The sequence below is a fragment of the Martes martes genome (assembly GCF_963455335.1).
Source record: "Martes martes genome assembly, chromosome: X".
Classification (NCBI taxonomy): Eukaryota; Metazoa; Chordata; class Mammalia; order Carnivora; family Mustelidae; genus Martes; species Martes martes.
Window position 1 is genome coordinate 113574392 of NC_137897.1, and position 16157 is coordinate 113590548.

The 16157-nt window shown below is 35.1% G+C and overlaps 1 pseudogene across 1 annotated transcript; it reads right to left on the reverse strand.

Annotated features, from left to right (window-relative positions):
* Positions 1 to 5327: 5327 nt before the first annotated feature.
* On the reverse strand, positions 5328 to 5630 carry LOC308337239 (large ribosomal subunit protein eL33-like; annotated as a pseudogene). Its single transcript has one exon. The product of its transcript is annotated as a large ribosomal subunit protein eL33-like (transcript).
* Positions 5631 to 16157: the final 10527 nt, after the last annotated feature.

A 16157-nucleotide genomic window follows, 5' to 3' on the forward strand; every position in this document is an offset into this window, starting at 1 on the left:
GTCTAAAATGCCAGATTGTTAATAATAGTTATCTTTGAGTAGTACGATTGTGTGCAGTTATTCTTCTTGAGTTTTTCAAAACTCCTACCATTAACATATATAAATTTTAACAGGGAAAATGTTATTCAAAATAAAATGAATTGTATAATAAGAGGTGGTCACAGATAAAAGACCTGCAAATCTCAGACCCAATTTTAGAAGGAGTCTCTATGAAAAGCCAAAGACAACAGGTAAGATAAAATCAAGGACACCAGAGGAAACTTTAGACTCCTATGTCTGAACTACAGCAAATAGTACACACAGTCTAACTCCTACGCAGATAAAATAAAACCTCATACTGAGGCCTATTTATCATAGTTCCATTTACCTGATACATCATGTATGGCTCTCGACAACTGAAAAAAATCACAAAACATACTAAAAGGCAAAAACACATTCTGATAAGCAAAAGTAAGCATCAGAACCAAACTTGGATATGGCAGAAATTTCAGAATTATCAAATCAGAAATTTAAAATAATTATGATGAATATGCTAAGGGCTCTAATTTTCAAAATGGACAGTATCTAAGAATAGATGGGTAATGTAAGTAGAGAGACTGAAACTCTAAAAATATCAAAAGAAAATTCTAGAATTCAAAAACTCTGTAACAGATATTTTAAAATGTCTTTGATAAACTCATCAGTAGACGAGACACAGGCAAAGAATCCACAAGCTTACAGATATGTCAATGGAAACTTCCCAAATTGAAAAGTAGAGGGAAAAAAAGAATATTAAAAAATGAGACAGAATATCCATACAAATATCCTTATGAAAGAACAATACACACATAATGGGAATATCAGAAGGAGAGAAGAGAGGAACAGAATAAATGAATAAAGTAATAATGGTTGAGATTTTTCCAAAATTAATGATTGACACCAAACTACAGATACAGGAAACCCAGAGAACATCAAGGATGATATTCCAAAAAAATATACAACTAGGCACATCACATCAAAACTAAAGAAAACCAAAGACAAAGAAAATCTTGAATAAAATGAGAGTGGAGAAACCCACATTACCTACAGAGGAACAAGGATAACAATTACATCAGATTCCTTTTCAAACATCTTGTAAGCAAGAAGAGAGTAAAGTAAAATATATTAAGCGCTAAAAGGAACAGAAAAAACCCACTAACCTAGAATTCTGTATCCAGTGAAAATATCCTTCAAGAGCAAAGGAAAATAAGAACTTTCTCCCAAAAAATTAAATGGAGAGAATTTGTCGTCAATAGACCTGGCTGTCTTGAAAGAAATGCTGAAAGTTCTTCAGAGGGGAAGAAAATTATATAGGTCAGAAATTGGAATCCATATAAAGAAAGGAAGGGTATTAGAGAAGAAATAAATGAAGGGAAAATATTTTATCTTTCTTATTCTTAATCTAACAGAAAATAATTTATTCAAAAATAATAATAGAAACAACTTTTGAAATGCCCATACATCATGGATAAATGAAACGAATGACCTCAAATTTAGGGGGGGACAGAAGGAAGGAATTGAGAATACTCTATAATAAGGTACCTGTACTATATGTGAAGTGAAAGTGGACTTATAGTGGTTGTAAATGTATATCACAACCTAGGGTAGCACTAAAAATATAAAAAATAAGTATAATTGTTATGCTAAGAAAGTGAAGACAATGGAATCATATAAAATATTTATTTAAAGCAAGGGCAGACAGAAAAAAGAGAGTAAAACAAAAAGAAAAAAGCATAGGGCAATGCATAAAAAGCAATTACAAGTATTATAGATATAAAACTATATAAATAATCACTGTAAGTATCAATGGTCTGAATGAACTGATTCAAAGACAGAAGTTTTCAGAGTGGATCAAAAACACAGGCCAACTATATGTTGCCTTCAAGAAACTCAATTTAATATAAAAATGCAGACAGATCCAAGTAAAAGGATAGAGAAAAATATGCCATGGTATTTACACTAACAAAAAGAAGTTGAAATCACTATATTAATTTCAGACAAAGGAAATTTCAGAGCAAGGAAAATCATCAAGAATAAATAAAGGCATTACTAATAATAGGGTCATTTATCTAAGAAGACGTAAGAATCCTTAATGTTTATGTACCGACTGCCAAGTGTCAAGATACCAACATATATGCTGCAAAAACTGATAGAACTGCAAAAAGAAATAGATGAATACACTTTTAAAATTGCAGAGTTCAATATCTCTCTATCAGTAATTAATAGATCTAGTAGACAGAAAATAAATATAGTTGAACTGAACCACACTATCAATCATCTGGATTTAACTGACATTTATAGACTACTTCTTCATCCAACAACAGAAGAATACACCTTCTCAAACTCACACAGAACATTTACCAAGACAGATGAAATTCTGGGCCATAAAACTCACCTTAACAGATTTTTAAAAAGAGACATCGTATAAAGCACGCTCTCAAATAACAATGGATTTAAACTAGAAATCAATAACAGAAAGACTTCCCCAAATATTTGGAGATTAAACAACATACTACTAAATGGCACAGGGATCAAAGAAGTCTCAGGAGAAAAATAAAAATATTCTGAATGAAATCAAATTGAAAATACAATTTAAATTTAAATTTTACCAAATTTGTTAAATGCAGTGAAACTGTGCTTAAAGGGAAATGAATCATTGAACATTGTACCAAAAACTAGTGATGTACCTATACATTGGCTCATTGAATTTTACTTAAGAAAAGAAGAAACATCTAAAATCAATATAAGCTTCTATCTCAGTAAACTAGAAAAAGGGGGGTAAATTAAATCTAAAGTAATCAGAAAAAATTAAATAATAAATATTAGAGCAACAATCAATGACATTTAAAGCAGGAAAACAATAGAGAAATTCAACAAAATCAAAAGCTGGTTTTTTGAGAGATCAGTAAAATAGATAAATCTCTATATAGTCTAATGAAAAAAAAGAAACAAAAATTTTTTTAACTTTTTTATTATGGTAAAATACACAAAATAAGATTTACTATCTTAACCATTTTTAAGTGTACAGTTAAATATATTCACATTGTTGGGCAACCGTCCGTCTCCAGGAGTCTTTTCATCTTGCAAAACTGAAACTCTATACCCACAAAAGAGTAACTCCTCCCCTCCCTCGGCCCAAGGCAACCATCACCAATATAAATGCTGTACCCATTAAACAACAGCTCCTCCTCTCCTCCCATTCCCTGGTAACCTCTAATCTACTTTCTGTCTCTATGAATTCAACAATTCTAGGTACCTCATAAAGGTAGAATCATATAATATTTGTTCTTCTGTGACTGGCTTTTTCACTTAGCATAATGTCATCAAGGTTCATCCATGTTATAGCATGTGTCAGAATTTCATTTTTTAAGGCAGAATGATATCCCATTGTATGTATATACCACATTTTGCCTATCCATTCATCCATGGAGGGACATCTGGGTTCCTTCTACTTTTTGATTATCATGAATAACTCTGCTATGAACATGGGTGTAGAAATACCTGTTTGAGTTGTTGCTTTTTGGGGGGGAAGGAGGGAAATGTACTTCCCTGAGTAGCTTTTGCATGGCTTTTACCACTGCCTGTAAAAGGGAGGAGACAAATTATTAATATCGGGAATGATAGGGGCCAACACTACTCATTCCTTAAACAGTAAAATAATGAATAAATAATAGGGACAAATCTTTGCCCACAAATTTGACAACCAGAATAATGGATCAATTCTTTGAAAGACACAAACTACAGAGTGTCACAAAAGGAAAAACAGATAATCTGAAAGGCCTGTATCTATTAAAGAAATTAAATCAATAATTAACAGCCATCCTTAAAAGAAAGAAGCAGGCTTAGATGGTTTCACTGGTAAATTCTAACAAATATTTAAGGAAGAAATTATCAACTCTCTCCAATCTGTTCTGAAAGAAAAAGCAGAGGGAACACTTCCTAATTCATTCTATAAAGCCGGCATTACCCTAATACTAAAAAAGACAAAGACATTACAAGAAAGAAAATCAACAGGCCAATGTCTCTCATAAACATAAATGCAAAAATCCTCAACAGAATATTAGCAAATCGAGTCCAACAATGTATAAGAAGAATTATACACTATGACTGAGTGGGATTTATTCCAGGTATGCAAGGCTGATTCAACATTCCAAAATCAGTTAATGTAATTCTTTACATCAACAGGCTAAATTTAAAAAGTTACATGATCACATCCATAAATACATAAAAATATTTACAAAACTCCAACACCCATTTGGGATAAAAATTCTCAAACAACTTAAAGGAGAAATCCCTCAATTTCATGAAAAGCACCTACGAAAACCTTCATGTAATATCATACTTAATGATAAGAAATTAGATTCTTTCCCCCTAATTTTGGGAACAAGGTAAGCATGTTCTCTCTGCTCTTATTCAATACTGTACTGGAAATCTTAACTAATGCAAGAAGATAAGGAAGGGAAATAAAAGATAAATAAATTAGAAAGGAATAAATAAACTTTTTTCACAGACTACATGATTGTCTCTGTAAAAAATCCCAAAGAATTAGCCATAACAAAAAAGGAGACTCACAAGCAATTATAGCAAGGTTGCAGGATACAGGTTAATATATATAAATCAGCTGCTTTTCTATATACTGGCAATGAACAATTGTAATTTGAAACTTAAAACGTTACACCACTTACAGTAGTATGAAAAAAAGGAAATACTTACGTATAAATCTAACAAAATATGTATAAGATCTGTATGAGAAAACCTACAAACCTCTGATGAAAGAAAATGAAGATTTATATAAATGGGAAGATATTCCATGACCACAGATAGGGAGATTCAATATTATTAACATGTTGGTTCTTCCTAATTGATCTATAGACTTAATGCAATCCCAGTAATAATCCCAGCAACTTATTTGCGGATACTGACTGATTCTAAAGTTTCTATGGAAAGGCCAAAGACTCAGAATAGCCCGCATAATACTGAAAAAGGTCAAAGTTGGGGCACCAATAATCTGACTTTGAGGCTCATTTTTTAATTTCTTTTATTGAAGTTAAATTAACATACAGTGCTATATTAGTTTCAGGTATACAACAGAATTATTCAACAACTCTATACATTTCTGGGTGCTCATCTTGATGAGTGTACCTTATATATTTCACCATCCTTTCACCCACCCCTCCTCTGGTAACCACCAGTTTGTTCTCTATTTAAAAGTCTGTGTTTTGGTTTATCTTTTTGTTTCATCAGTTTGTTTTGTTTCTTTATTTTTAACAAGAGAAGAAATCTATACCTTTATTTACTTTTCAGGAAATTTAAATCCTTAAAGGGTACAGCATCACACAGATTCTGTGGCCAATGGCTTTAGCAGGAAGGGTGCTTCGGAACTTGGCATGAACCATGCTGTTTCCATGGAGTAACTGTATTGTTCTTTGCTTTGTATGCATAAGCACATCTCTTGCCTAGTAGTATTCAGTCTTATCTTGAGCATTAACACCTTCATTTTAAGAAGAGCTGTGTGCTCCCTCTGGTTCCAGAGACCCCACTTATAACCAGCAAAAATGGCCTTGGACCATAGCCCTCCAGATATATTTGTCATTTTAGAAGTCCTGCTCCCAGCAGGCCTCCACAGGTTCCAAGACAGTGGAAAGAGAGGTTTTCTTTAATTCCACATATGAGTGCAATCATATGTTATTTGTCTTTCTCTGACTGACTTATTTTATTTAGCATAATACCCTCTAGTTCCATCCACATCAATGCCAATGTCAAGATTTCATTCCTTTTTACGAGTAATATTCAATTTTTATATATGTATATGCACGCGCACACGCGCACACACACACACACACACACACATATCTTTATCCATTCATCTATGGATGGGCACTTGGGTTGTTTCCATATCTTAGATATTATAAATAGTGCTGCAATAAACACAGGTGTGCACATATCTTTTGAAATTAGTGTTTTTGTTTTTTTGTGTGTAAATATCCACTAGTGGAATTATTGGATCATATGGTAATTTCATTCTTAATATTTTGAGGGCCTTCCATACTGTTTTTCACAGTGGCTACATTAATTTGCATTCCTACCAACAGTGCATGAGGGTTCCTATTTCTCTGCATCCTTGGCAACACTTGTTATTTCTTCTGTTTTCAATTTTAGCCATTCTGACTAATATAAAGTGGTATCTCATTGTGGTTTTAATTGCATTTCCATGATGATGAGTGATAATGAGCATCTTTTCATGTGTCTGTTGGCCATCTGGATATCTTCTTTGGAAAAATGTCTATTCAGGTCAGGACTTATTTTAAAGCTACAGTAATTAAGACAGTGTAGTATTAGTGAAATGACAGAGAAATAGATCAGTGGATCAGAATAGAGAGCCCAGAAATAGATCCAAACAAACATAGCCAATTGATCTTTGACAAAGAAGCAATGTCAACACAATGGAGGAAAAAAAGTCTTTTCAACAAATGGTGCTGGAACATCACATGTAAAAAATAGTGAGTCTAGACACAGACCTTATACCTTTTATACCTTTCACAAGGATTAACACAAAATGGATCATAGGCCTAAATATAAAACACAAAAGTATGAAACTTCTAGAAGACAGCATTGGAGAAATTCCAGATGAACCTCGGTTTGCCAATGAATTTTTAGATCTAATTCCAAAAGTAGAACCCATAAAAGAAAAAAAAATAATAATTTGTACTTCATTAAAACTAAAATCTGCTCTGGGAAAGACAATGTTAGCAGAATGAAAAAAAAATCCACTGATTGGGATAAAATATTTTCAAAACACATAACTAGGGGCACCTGGGTGGCTCAGTGGGTTAAAGCCTCTGCCTTCACCTCAGTTCATGATATCAGGGTCCTGGGATCGAGCCCAGCATCGGGCTCTCTGCTCAGCAGGGAGCCTGCTTCCTCCTCTCTCTCTCTGCCTGCCTCTCTGCCTACTTGTGATCTCTGTCTGTCAAATAAATAAATAAAATCTTAAAAAAAAAACAAAAAAACCCCACATAACTAGTAAAAGACGTGTATCCAAAATATTTAAAGAACTCTTAAAACCCACCAGTATGGAAACAAACAATCCAACTAAAATGTGGGCAAAATATCTAAACAAACACCTCAATAAAAGGGTACACATCTGGCAAAAAAGTTGTGTGAAGATGCTCAACACCATATATTAGGGATTTGTGAGTTAAAACAATAAGATACTAGTATACACCTATTAGAATGGCTAAAATCCAACACTGACAGCACAAGTGCTGACAAGTATGTGGAACAGCAGGACTCTCTGTCTCTGCTGGTGGGCATGCAAAATAGAACAGTCACTTTGGAAGACAATTTGGCAATTTCTTACAAAACTAAGCGTACTTTTACCATGTAACATTTTTACTCTTATGTATTTAGCTCAACCGACTTGATAACTTACATGCACACAAAAAACTGCACACAAGTATTTATAGCAGCCTTATCCATAACTTCCCCCAAATTGGCAGCAACCACGATGTCCTTTACTAGGTGAACGGCTCGATAAACTGTGGTATACATCTATACGATAGAATATCACTCAGCAATAAAATGAAATGATCTATTAAGCCACAAAAAGAAATGGAGGAGAATTAAAATCATATTGCTAAGCGGAAAAAAGCCAAGCTTTAAAAGGCACTGTATTATTCCCACTATATGACATTCTGCATTGGCAAAACTATATAGACAGTAAAAAGATCAGTGATTCTCAGGGGTTGAGGGGTGAGAGGCAAAGGGATAAACAGGTGGAGCATAGGGATTTTTACAATAGTGAAAATATTTTGTATGATCCTATAATGGTGGCTACATGACATTATGAGTTTGTCAAAACCCACAGAACTGTACACCAAGTGTGAACTTTAAGATAAAATAAAATAGATCAAAGTGCATTGATCATCACTATAATTACCCTGGATTGCATTTCTATTTTCATAAGATAGAGTTCTATAAGTAAACTCAGTGAATATGTATGGCTACATTTAAGATGCTCATTACAGCTGAATCAAATTCTTTTTTTTTAATTTTTATTTCTTTTCAGCGTAACAGTATTCATTGTTTTTGCACCACACCCAGTGCTCCATGCAATCTGTGCCCTCCCTAATCCCCACCACCTGGTTCCTCCGACCTCCCACCCACCACCCCTTCAAAACCCTCAGGTTGTTTTTCAGAGTCCATAGTCTCTCATGGTTCACCTCTCCTTCCAATTTCCCTCAACTCCCTTCTCCTCTCCATCTACCCTTGTCCTCCATGTTATTTGTTATGCTCCACAGATAAGTGAAACCATATGATACTTGACTCTCTCTGCTTGACTTATTTCACTCAGCATAATCTCTTCCAGTCCCATCCATGTTGCTACAAAAGCTGGGTATTCGTCCTTTCTGATGGAGGCATAATACTCCATAGTGTATATGGACCACATCTTCCTTATCCATTCATCCGTTGAAGGGCATCTTGGTTCTTTCCACAGTTTGGCGACCGTGGCCATTGCTGCTATAAACATTGGGGTACAGATGGCCCTTCTTTTCACTCCATCTGTATCTTTGGGGTAAATACCCAGTAGTGCAATTGCAGGGTCATAGGGAAGCTCTATTTTTAATTTCTTGAGGAATCTCCACACTGTTCTCCAAAGTGGCTGCACCAGCTTGCATTCCCACCAACAGTGTAAGAGGGTTCCCCTTTCTCCATATCCTTTCCAACACACATTGTTCCCTGTCTTTCTAATTTTGGCCATTCTAACTGGTGTAAGGTGGTATCTCAATGTGGTTTTAATTTGAATCTCCCTGATGGCTAGTGATGATGAACATTTTTTCATGTGTCTGATAGCCATTTGTATGTCTTCATTGGAGAAGTGTCTGTTCATATCCATCAGAATCCTAGAGGAGAACATAGGCAGTAACCTCTTTGATATCAGCCACAGCACAACTTCTTTCAAGATATGTCTCCAAAGGCGAAGGAAACAAAAGCAAAAATGAACTTTTGGGACTTCATCAAGATCAAAAGCTTCTGCACAGCAAAGGAAACAGTCAACAAAACAAAGAGGCAACCCCCGGAATGGGAGAAGATATTTGCAAATGACAGTACAGACAAAAGGTTGATATCCAGGATCTATAAAGAACTCCTCAAACTCAACACACACAAAAGAGACAATCATATTAAAAAATGGGCAGAAGATATGAACAGACACTTCTCCAATGAAGACATACAAATGGCTATCAGACAGCTGAATTAAATTCTTAAAGTGTTTTTTCAGTTTTCACACCAGTGACCAGTGTTACATCTTAGACTCTCATACTAGATTTTACATTTGTCAGTATAGTCCTGGCAAGTCAACTCACAAGAGTATGTGTTGGTCATAAGAAAGAGAAGTCATGAGGATGCAGACAGATTAAAGACATCACTCTCAAGAAACAAGAGTAGTAGCTATTTGCCACTTCTTGGCTGCTCAGCATCCAAGCCCATTTGAACATTTAGCGGTATCAAGACACTAAATACTTCTCTTTGTAAATTAATCAGTAAAAAAAAAATCCCATAACTTAGTATAGACGTAAAATAGCAGAACCTTGCTGTATTTTTCAGTTGTTTGTCCATTTCATTGCTGAACTGTATTCCACTGCATGAGTCTAACACAGATCCTTTATCCTTTCACCAGTTGAAGGGCATTTGGGTTGTTTGCAGCTTGGGAATATTTTGAATAATGCTGATATAAATAACTGCATACAAGTCTTTGTTGATGAATCTTGAAAGGGTTATGCTAAGTGGAAAAAAAACTCAGGTACAAAAGACTATATAGTGTATAATTTTATTTATATGATATTATAGAAGAAGCAAAATCCCAGTGACAAAAATCTGACTGGTAGGGAGGAGATAAACTTAAAATAGCACAAGAAAATTTGGGGGGTTATGCAAATGTCCTATATCTTGATTTTGGTGGTAGTTACATAATTATATTAATTTGTCAAAGCTCATCAAATTGTACACTTAAAATTGGTGAAACTTATTGTATGTAAATTATACCTTAGTAAAACCAACTAAAAGAAGAAAATACAATAATTCTCAAGGATAATACTCTCAACCTATCAACTGCAGGACAGCTTCTCTCACACTGATGCTAGTTCATTATATTATACAGAGAAGTGCTAGTTCCTTTTCTCCATCTCCTTAATACCTTCTTCCCTTTCAGATTTTTTAGCTGATTGGGAGTGGAAAATAATGTGATTGCTGAGCCATATACTTCTTTCCGGCCTTTCCCTCAACTACAGAAAGATACAACTTGAAGCTTTCACGATAATGTTTATAATGACTAAATTCTAAGTCAAGGATGATTCTAATTCACAGTCTCCATCTGGCAGGACTGAAGGGGATGGTTTCATGCTTTCAACTGTGTAGTGTTTATGGTTGTTTCCATGGTGCCTATCATAGTGCCTAGCATAGTAAACATTCCATAAATATTTATTGTCTGAAAAAAATACAGTTACATGGCTCATTCTGTTTTAAGTGCTCTATTGAAGAACTATTTAAGCTTGAAGAGAAAACCACCTTAACTACAATACAATCTATAATCACAGACTTTAGAAATCGTAATACATGGTGCCATTCTCTAGCCAGATATTCCCATCAGGATCAAGCCACTCTGCCCCCCATTTGCAGGACTGGGGTCTGCTAATGGTTCACAGTTGAGTCCCTCTCTAGGACTTGACCTTGACCTAAGGAAGCTACCTTGCCCAAAATTATGGCCCCTCCCAGGCAGCAGCCTGCATCTAATGACTGGTTAGTGTGGGGGGGACAAAGACCTGACCCCCTTGCCTCAATTCAGGATAAATATGAGGGACAATTCCAGCTCCATCCAGATGGTTCTGTTGGGTAGCCTGAAGCCTGACTGCAGCCATATCAAGGTTTATATTCCCCTCTGCTCATCTGGCTTCTCATTCCCTTAAAGATGCTGCTCCTGGGATCATCCTCCAATTACCCTTCTATATGCAAATATTTGTTTTCTTGGGAAACATGACCCAAGACAATTCACATTAGTAATAATCCTAAGTAGTAGTATTATATATGGGATCTTAGAGCTAAATCTCTCACTGGTCAGACAGATAAGAGGACTTCATCTGTAGTGGTAGGTGGGGTACTAATAGCCATTGGTATGATGTAGCAGTGCAATTGTTAACACAATCACTGGTTACTGTTAACACAGTAAACTGGAATGGGATATGGAATGGAGAGGAATAATACAGTGTGCACAATATCTCAGGCATATGAATGACTTGAGGTGAGTAGTAATTATAGGGAATATGGAATTGGATGACTTTTCTGGGAATTATTGATGCACTAGAGAGAACAATAAAGGATGAGGCTGATAAATCACCAATTTAAGGCAAAACATGAAAGTCAGAGGGCATCCAAGCCAGCGTGTAAAGAAACTCGCCTGCAGCTGGAGGGCAGACTTAATTATAAAAGTGGAGGAGCCTGAGAAGCTGGAATTCTTGATACTATATCAAAGACGGGCAATCACGAGGAAGAAAAGGGACTCTGAATCTTGGGATAAGGACATCTGCATCAAAATACTTGAAATTCTTGAATACCCAGATTCCCTTGAACCCACAGGGACTGCAAAAGGAGTCCACTGCACTCTGTTAAAGTTAGCATTCACACTTATTCAGCCATAAAGAATGAAATCTTGCCATTTGCATCATGGATGGAGCTAGGGGGTATTTTGGTAAGTGAAATAAGTCATACAGAGAAAGACAAATACCATATGATTTTACTTACATGTGGAATCTAAAAACAAACAAACAAACAAACAAAAACAAAATAAACCAATAAAACAGAAATATATTCACAGATACAGAGAACAAACTGGTGGTTGCCAGAGGGGAGGGGGGTTCAGGGACAAGTGAAATACATGAAGGGTATAAGGAAGTACAAAGTTCTAGTTATAAAATAAGTCATAATGATATAAAGTAGGGCATAGGGAATATAGTCAATAATATTATAATAACTTTGTATGGTGACAGGTCGTAATTAGACCTATCATGGTGATCATCTCATAATCTACAAAAATATTGAATCGCTATCTTGCATACCTAAAACTAATATAATATTGTATGTCAATTACAATTCAATTTAAAAAAGTAGTACTCATCCATTGCTTAAAGACAATGCACAGGCCACTGCCTTGCAAGACAATTTAGGATCTTTTCTCAATCCCCACCTCCCTTTCTGGCCAACAGACAAATAACTAAGGTGAAGTCGCAACATAATCTGATTGGGGAAAGTACTAGCCTGGCCAAAATAAGGAAAAGTATCTATACACTGAATGAACTAGAGGATCTAATCTAGCAAGAAGATATATATGGGTCTAGACCCTGAAGACACTGAATCAAGGGGAACAGAATACAGTTGGAAGTGGTGAGTTTATCAATACAGGAGAAATTCCCCATTATTAAGGTTTTAATAATCTAGCAAAAGCAGGGGAGAGTAATGGCATGTTATTAGAATGGCTCCTGGAAACATGGAAAAAGTGCTCACTCTAACTGAGAAATACATGCCAGGATTGCTGCGGTAGGTGGTAGGAGAAGGAATCAAAAAGCTCAGAGAAGCAGGCATGCTAGAGTAGGTTTACTGTATACAGCCAGAATACTCAACCACTCATCATATTCTGCATAAAGTTCCAGAGGATAATCTAGCTACCAAAACAATATGGAATACACTGGCAACAAAGGAACTAGCAGTTTTGAGAAACTCAAAGGGTTACTATAGTAGTTTCATATTTTTCTGTAGCAAATTACCATAAACTTTGTGCTTAAAACAATACACATTTATTCTACCACTTTCCGTAAGTTAGGAATCAAAGCATGGTTCGACTGGGTCTAATACTTCAGGATCTCTCTCAGGGTACAATCCTTCCTGGGGCTCAGTATTTTCTCCAAGCTTGCACCTTTCTTTGAAAGATTTTCTTCTCAGCTTGCATGGTCTTTGGAAGAATTAATCTCTTTATAAAACTGATCTTCTTACTATTAACTAGATACCATCCTGAGGTGATAGAAGCTGACTCTCCATATAAAGTTTAAAATCAGTTTGTTGATATCCATAAAATAACTTGCTGGGATTTTGAGTGGGATTGCATTGAATCTACAGATCAAATTGGAAGACCTGACATCTTGATAATATTCAGTATTCCTAACCATGAATATGGTGTATCTATTTAGTTCATCAGAGTTTTGCAGTTTCCCTCCTTTAAATCTTGTACATATTTGGTTAGATTTATATTTAGGCATTTCATTTATTTGGGTGTTGATGTAAATAGCATTGTGTTTTTAATTTTAAGTTCCACTTGTACATTGTTGGTTTATAGGAAAGCAATTGACTTTTGTATATTAATCTTGTATCCTGAAACCTTGCTGTAATTGGTTATTGATTACATGAGCTTTTTGTCAATTCTTTCAGATTTTCTACATAATCATATCATCTTCAAATATATATATATGTATATGTGTGTATATATATGTATATGTGTATATATATATGTATATGCATTTTCTTGCCTTATTGCATTAGCAAGGACTTCAGTATAACGTTGAAAAGGAGTGATAAGCAGGTACACGCTTGCTTTGTACCTATCTTTATCAAGTTCAGAAAGTTCCCCTTCTATTCCTAATTTTCTGAGAGTTTTTATCCTGAATGAGTGTTGGATTTTGTCAAATGCTTTCTCTGCATCTATTGATATAATATGTGATTTTTCTTTCTTAGCCTGTTGATGTGATGGATTACATTATTTGATTTTTAACATCTGAACCAGCCTTGCATACCAGGGATAAATCTCATTTTGTCAGGTTGTATAATTCTATTTATATACTTTAAACATTTCGATTTGCTAATGTTTCGTTGAGGATTTTTTAATCCATGTTCATGGGAGGTATTAGTCTGTAGTTTTCTTTTCCTTTTTTTAAATAATTTTTAAATTTTTTTATAAACATATAATGTATTATTAGCCCCAGGGGTACAGGTCTGTGAATCGCCAGGTTTACACTTCACAGCACTCACCATAGCACATACTCTCCCCAATGTCCATAACCCCACCACCCTCTCCCGACCCCCCTCCCCCCAGCATTTTCTTTTCTTTTAATGTCTCTATCTGGTTTTGTTATTAGTTGTATCATTGGCCTCAGAATGAGTTAAGAAGTATTCCCTTTGCTTCCATCCTCTGAAAGAGACTGCAGATAGGTGGTATAATTTCTTCCTTAACTGTCTCGTGATTCATCAGTAAGACTATATGGTGCAATGTTTTCACTTTTAGAAGGTTATTAATTATTGATTCAATTACTTTAATAGATATGGGCCTATTCAGATTGTCTATTTCTTCCACTATGAGATTTCACAGCTTGTTATTCAAAGAACTAGTCCATTTCATCTGGTTATCAAATTTGTGAGCACTGAGCTGTTCACAGTGTTCCTTTATTAACCTTTTAATTTCCACGGTTTCTGTAGTGATGTCTTCTCTTTCATTTCTGATATTAGTAATCTGTATTATCTTTCTTTTTGTTGTAGTCTGGCTAGAGGCTTATCGATTTTATTGATCTTTACAAAGATCCAACATTTGGTTTCATTGATTTTTCTCTATTAATTGCCTGTTTCCAATTTTATTGATTGTTGCTCTTATTCTTTTTTTTTAACTGAGCACTCCACTGTCTCTCCTTTCCCCAGCAAGAGACAGAAATTAAACTGAGATTCATAAATGATTAAACACAACAGTAAAATCTGCAGTGCCTTTTTCATAAGCCTAGCAGATGCTTTGCTGAAATATTCTTGTTTCTATGGCTCACTGAGATAAAAGATCCTAGATCCTATATAATGAGGAAAATAGCCATAGCAACTCAATAAAGTTGTTGTTTTACATAGAATACATATAAAGCACAAGACATAGTGCCAGATATATATAGGAACTCAATAAATAGTTGTCATTAACTTCAACTTGAAATTTTGGTAGAGGAGCACTTCAGACCAGGTTCCTATTGAGTTCAGAGACAAGAAATGAGTTACATAAACAAAATCATTCTGTTCTTCAATATTCTTGTGCTTTTTAGCATAATAAAGGGGTTTTAAATTTTTCATTATTGCAATATTTTCACTACTTTGACCATCTATACTTAATCTTGTACTTATGATAGTTTCATAAGAACATGAGACTTTAATTATAAAACTTCTAGTTGTGTGTGTACTTTATATAATCGTCATTCACTCTTGGATTTGCAGAACTTTTATTTCTTTTCTTTCACTCACTTTGGATTTAATTTGATCTTTTTCTAGTTTCCTAAGGTGGAGATTTAGATTATTGATTTTAGATCTTTCTTCTCTTTAATATATGCAGTCAATGCTATAAATTTCCCTCTAAGAACTACTCTCACTGCATCCCACAAATTTTGATAAATTGTGTCTTTATTTTAGGGGCTCCTGGGTGGCGCTGTCAGTTGAGCATTCAACTCTTGGTTTTGGCCCAGGTCGTGATCTCAGGGTGGTGGGACTGATCTCCATGTCAGGCTCTACACTCAGCGGAGAGTCCGCTTGGGAGTCTTTCTCTCCTTCTCCCTCTGCCCCTCCTCCAACTCTCTCTTGAATAAGTGAATAAATCTTTAAAAAATTGTGTCTTCATTTTAATTTAGTTCAAAATATTTTTAATCTTTTCTTTAGACTTTTTTGACCTAGATATTATTTAGATGTGTTCGATTAATCTCCACATATTTGGTGATTTTCCAGTTGTCCTCTTGTTATTGATTTCTAGTTCAATTCCATTGTTGTCAGAGAGCAGACATTGTACAATTTCTATTCTTTTAAAATTGTTAGGATGTATGTTATAACCCACGGAATGACTTTTCAAAAGCGTAGCTGAAACTAGAGCTTGGAGATGACACTTTAAATCACTGAACATTATATGGTGCAGTGTTACCAAAAGGTAGAATTGATGAGTCTAGGAACCAATGGGTGATAATAGGAATGGCTCTGCTAATAACTACTTCCTGTGACCCACAGAAGAAACTTGTGCTTCCCATCCCTGAAGTTTCTTTACTCTGGTTCTAGGGGTTTTGGTTCCCGTATAAGAAATGCTTTCACCAAGG